The sequence below is a fragment of the Rhinolophus sinicus genome, linkage group LG11, assembly GCF_036562045.2.
Source record: "Rhinolophus sinicus isolate RSC01 linkage group LG11, ASM3656204v1, whole genome shotgun sequence".
NCBI classification, from domain to species: Eukaryota; Metazoa; Chordata; class Mammalia; order Chiroptera; family Rhinolophidae; genus Rhinolophus; species Rhinolophus sinicus.
The window spans coordinates 11266635-11272634 of record NC_133760.1 but is presented as its reverse complement, the minus strand read 5'-3'; positions in this window follow the sequence as shown (position 1 = coordinate 11272634).

The following is a 6000-nucleotide window of genomic DNA, read 5'->3' as shown; positions in this document are numbered from 1 at the left end:
CATGACTCACATTCATGAGAGGGTGTCTTTTTTTTTTTTTTCCACTTGCAGGAAACAGAAATCCATTCACATCTAGCTCATGTCTAAAGGGGGTTGAATCAGTCAGCGAGCAAAACTAACATTCCCCTTGGACAAGCTATCTTGCTATGTCGATTGTTGAAATACTAAAACAGTTCTATGCTGCTTGGTAATCATGCTGCTTCAAGGGCCACAAGTGTCCCTCACCAAGACTACTTCAATTGCCCTAGAGCTTCCTTAGGACTTCGCAGACCTCCCCACCATGCAGCAAGAACAGTGTTAATATCAGGCACAGCAATGAACCATTCTGATTGCTCAGTGCCCAAGGTACCGGTTGTTAAATATTTTCTTTACTCTTTGATGCAAGTAACACAAAACCTGAGTAAAATGGCTTAAACTCCAGAGAATTTGTAACTGGAAAACAACAGTTCAGCAACGATCACTAAGGACCCTGTTTCTTTTCATTCCTCTGTCAACCTTAAAAATAAAAAGGCCAGTTATTTTACTAGCAAAAAAACGAATCTGTTCAGGAACAGCAGAAGAATTGCAATTCTGGATAGGCAGACTATGGCAAACCACAGGCAAGTCCAGAGAACAATGGAGGGGAATGTTGTTTTATAGAGAAAAAGCAGGAAGTTGGGAGGGGTGGTTATGAGCAAAAGTCTATTGGAAGAGAGTAGAGGTTCAGGTGGTGGTGGCTTTTCATTGGCTAAGTGTGGTGGTTTCTTATTGGCTGGGCTGTTGCTGGGCAAGAAGAAAACCTTCCTCCTGCTGGGGTAGTAAAGTAAGCTTCTTCCTGCCCTGGTTTGTAAAGTGAGCTCCCCCTTCAGGGCTTCCCTGACTCCACTGTGAATGAGATTTTCTTTCATTTATTCTTACATTTCTGTACCATCTTTTCTGGTGGCAGCTCCCAAGATGGCTGCCAGCAGCCTTCTGGCCACGTGGAACCTCATTCATATCCCACAAGTAAAGGAAAGCATCTTTGTCCCAGGTTTCCCTGTCAAATTAATGAGGCTGACTCTAATTGGCCAACTGAAGTCACATGCCTGTGCCAGAGACAGTCATTGTAGCCCGAAGAGGACCTGAATGCCCTGATTGGCTGCGACAAGTCACATATTCCTCACTGGCAAGGTGAATGTTTACCATCTGTTGCTGAAGCCAGGACTGGATCCAAATTCCATTCTTAGCCAGTTCTTGCTGTCCTCTCTGCCCTGTTTTCCATCCGTAAAATGGAGATAATAGGGCGGCCTGGTGGCTCAGGCGGTTAGAGCTCCATGCTCCTAACTCCGGGGGCTGCGGGTTCGATTCCCACATGGGCCAGTGGGCTCTCAACCACAAGGTTGCCAGTTCAATTCCTCCAGTCCCACAAGGGAGGGTGGGCTGCGCCCCCTGCAACTAAGATTGAACATGGCACCTTGAGCTGAGCTGCCGCTGAGCTCCTGGATGACTCAGTTGGTTGGAGTGTGTCCTCTCAACCACAAGGTTGCCGGTTCGACTCCTGCAAGGGATGGTGGGCTGTGCCCCCTGCAACTAGCAACAGCAACTGGACCTGGAGCTGAGCTGCGCCCTCCCCAACTAAGATTGAAGGGACAACAACTTGACTTGGAAAAAAGTCCTGGAAGTACACACTGTTCCCCAGTGGAGTCCTATTCCCCTTCCCCAATAAAATCTTAAAAAAAAAAAAAAAAAAAGGAGATAATAATGATCCCTCCTAAGGTTGCTGTGAGGACTGAATGAGTTGGTTAGTGCCCAGCACTTAGAATGATGTCCACACACAATAGGCACTTAAATGTGAGCTGCCGCTGCTGTTGTCATTATATGATTATCTTCAGCTCTCGAGGCTGTGGTTCTCTGCAAGCTCCTTATTTTCTGTACTCCACCCTCTTTCTAGTTACTGCTGAGTAACAAATCACTCCAAAACATGGTAACTGAAACCAGCAACAGTTAACCTATTCTCTCTCACCATGTCTGTGGTCAGATTTTTGAGAAGCAGCCAGTGGGCAGTTGTGGCTTAGGATCTCATCTGATTGCAATCACTTGCTGAAGTGGGGACAATGAAGCGGCTGGGGGAGGGCTGGGCATCTTTCTCCATATTGTCTCAGGGCTTCTCCACATGGACTAGTTTGGGCTTCCTCACATCATGGTGGCCTCAGGGCAGTCGAATTGCTTGCGTGATGGTTCAGGCCTTCCGGTGCAAGTGTTTCAAAAAGAGGCAGAGGCAGCCTTACTCTTCTGATCTAGCCTTGGGAGTTATGCCAGTGGCACTTCTACCATACATTATTAGTTACAAGCAACTCACAGATCCAAAGAGAGGGAACACAAACCCCACTTCTCAATGCGAGGGGTGCCAAAGTGCTAGAAAAATATGTGGGATGGGAAATGTTATTGCAGCCATCTTTGGAAATTACAGTCTGGCTCCTCTTCGTATTAATTAGCCCCACCTCTGTACAATTAGTGCCCAATACCATCCACCTGGGTCATGGCCTCCAAGTCCCAGTTCTAAATGGAAGTAGTTTATTGATAAGTCTCAATTCCTTGGGATTGAAAACATGATACAGTAGTCCTCCCTTATCTGTGCTTTTGATTTCTGCTATTGCAGTTACCTGCTATCAACTGTGGTCCAAAGATACTAAATGGAAAATTCCAGAAATAAGTAACTCATGTTTTAAATTGTGTGCTGTTCTGAATACCATGATAAAATCTCATGCTGTCCGGCTCTGTCCTCCCCAGAACATGAATCATCCCTTTGCTCAGTGCCTCCACTGTATATAAGAGGTCTGACAATTTAGCTCCCGAACTTGTTGCAATGATGCTGCTAACCTTGTTTTGATATCAGAGGGATTATTCGTTATGAATTGGTACCAACTGGACAAACAGTTAACCAAGTTTACTATTTGGAAGTGCTGAAAAGGCTGCGTGAAAAAGTTAGACAACCTGAACTTTTTGCCAATAATTCATGGCTCTTGCATCACGACAATGCACCAGCTCACACAGCACTGTCTGTGAGGGAGTTTTTAGCCAGTAAACAAATAACTGTATTGGAACACCCTCCCTATTCACCTGATCTGGCCCCTGGTTATTTCTTTCTTTACCCGAAGATAAAGGAAATATTGAAAGGAAGACATTTTGATGAGATTCAGGACATCAAGGGTAATACAACGACAGCTCTGATGGCCATTCCAGAAAAAGAGTTCCAGAATTGCTTTGAAGGGTGGACACTGGCGTTGGTGCATAGCTTCCCAAAGGGAGTACTTTGAAGATGATTGGGGACAGAGTCCTAGAGAGCAGTTCCAGGCTCTCATCCTCACATGGAAAGGTGCTGGCTCCGGTAGTAGATGGCCATCAGCTGTAACTAGTTGGCCGCCAGCTGTAACCCTTGAGCCATTGGCCCCTGCGGTGTTTGAGCTAGCAAGTGCGGATTGCAGCTAGCAAGAGAGTTGGTTGGTTGGCAGAGAAGCGGATGGCGGATTGTGGATCCTGTGGATCCTGCTTCCTGTATCTCCAACCCAGCCGCTAGTGAGATTATAGTGGTGTGAACCCCCTATCCATGGCTCCATTGGTGTTCCTTTTTGGCCTCGCCATATCCTGCACTCTCGTGCAAGGAGCGGGAGCTGAGACCCTGCATTACAGACCTTAGTGATATTCAGCAATGAGGTATGTAGCACTTTTTCTAGGATGAGTTCATGAAGTTAATTATCTGACCTCGCGCGCTACCCACCCATTTGTCACTTAGTAGCCCTCCTGGTTATCAGATCAATTGCTGTAGTATCGCAGTGCTTGTGTTCAAATCACCATTATTTTACTTAATAATGTCACCAATGCATAAGAGTAGTGATGCTGGCAGTTTGTATAGGCCGAAGAGAAGCCATGAAGTGCTTCCTTTAAGTGAAAAGGTAGGTATGTATAGGAGAAAACATAGTGTTATAGGGTTCAGTACTATCCGTGGTTTAGGCATCCATTGGGGGTCCTGGAATATATCCGCCACAGATAAAGAGGGGACTACCAGTAGTTTCCTTCTGGTTTTTAGTGATTGCCCCCACGTGCTATCTATATTCATTTTCTTTTTCCTGCAGGATAAAGGCTACAGGGAACCTTAGTGACCATTTCACCAGATTCTCATTTTCATTCATTTTAAAACGTAGTCTTGGATCCTAGATCATCTTATGGAATGATTGCTCATGTTTCTAGGTGTGATAAAGGTGCGGTTCTGTAAGAGGATGGCCTTGTTTTTAGAGGACACATGCCGAAGTATTTAGGAGCCAAGACCAAGGATGATTCAGCAGATATTCACATGTGTGCAAGCACGTGTGTTGATTCAGAGAGAGAGCGAGAGAAAGAGAAGGGAAAAAAAAAACAAACAGCAGGAAATGTTAACTGCTGATTCGAGTGGAGGGTATGTGGAGTTTACTATACTATTCTCTCAACTATCCCGTAGATTTAAATTTTTTCACAACAAATATTTGAGGGGTAAAAACTTCAGCTGAAACCTGATTCCAATTTCATGGGGAGGGAAAGGTCTCACTTCTCTTGAAAAGTCTACCTTCTGATTTCTCCCCAAACAGGCTAGCACTTCCTTTCTCTTCTCCATCCTTTTCTGGGGGTGGATGATGGAAGCTGGGCCTGCCCTGTGTTCTCTCAGTGAGTTCTTTGAGTACGTGGCTGGTTCCAATGCTGGGACCGTGAACTTAGGCTATGGGATAGTTGGCCATCTTTGTCCTCAGCTTTGGCCTTAATAGCAATTCTGGAGGTCCTGGAAAAATCCAATTCAACATCCTATTACAGAAGTCTGAGGAACAGAGACTCCAGTTGGCTGCCAGCAGCTGAGGGCTCTGATTCTCATCCAGAGGCAGTGCCTGGGGGACCTTTGGAAATGTGTGGGATTATTTTGTGATTGCCACAGTGACTTGGGAAAGAGTTGCTTTGGGAGGCTGTTCTAGAACTTTTTGACTTCATCTTTGTCTGCCCTCCCCATCCCTCCTGACACTCCAGCCCTCCAACCTGAAGCTTGTTCCCACCTCAGGGCCTTTGTCCTGGCTGTTACCCCTCCCAGGAACCCTGTTCCCTCAGATATGGGCATGACTCCCTTACTTCAGTCAGGTCTCTGATCAAATATTTTCTTCTCAGAGAGTGCTCTCTGACCACCTTGTGTAAAATCTTACCATCAATACTTTCCTCTGTTTTTTTCTTAAAAACATTTATCACAACCAGCCATTGTGTCACTCACCTACTTACCGTGTTTCCCTGAAACTAAGACCTAGCTGGATAATCAGCTCTAATGTGTCTTTTGGAGCAAAAATTAATATAAGACCTGGTCTTACTTTACTATACTGTAAGACCGGGTTTTATATTAATTTTTGCTCCAAAAGATGCATTAGAGCTGATTGTCCTGCTAGGTCTTATTTTCGGGGAAACACGGTATTTATTTTTTAATGTTTTATTCTTTTCTTACAATATCAACTCCAGCAGAGCAGGATTTTTGTCCTTCTCCTCCTCCCCCATGGCTATAGCCGTAGGTCCTAGAATAGTACCTGGAACATGGAAGGTGCTCGATAAATATCAATACATATTTTTGAATGAATGAATGAGTGGACACATTTGCCCATTAGCCAAAGCCTCTACCAGACTTTGAGATCCCTGAGGGCAGGGTCTATGTGTGTTACTCTGTATTGTCCGTATTCAATATTTGGTAGAAGCCAGTACTCAGAAAATGCATGTGAAATAAAGAAAAAAATACATATGTGACAAAAACTAGATCAGTAGCTGCCTGGGGCTGGGGACGGGAATGGGAAGTGACGGCAAGTGGGCACAAGAGGTCTTTTCAGGGTGATGGAAATGTTCTAAACTCAAATTGTGGTGATGATTGTACAACTCTGTAAAATCACCCCAAATCGTTAAAGCACTTAAAATGGGTGAATTTTATGATATGTAGAATAGACCTCAATAAAACTATTAAAGCAAAATATGGATGAATTTTATGATACG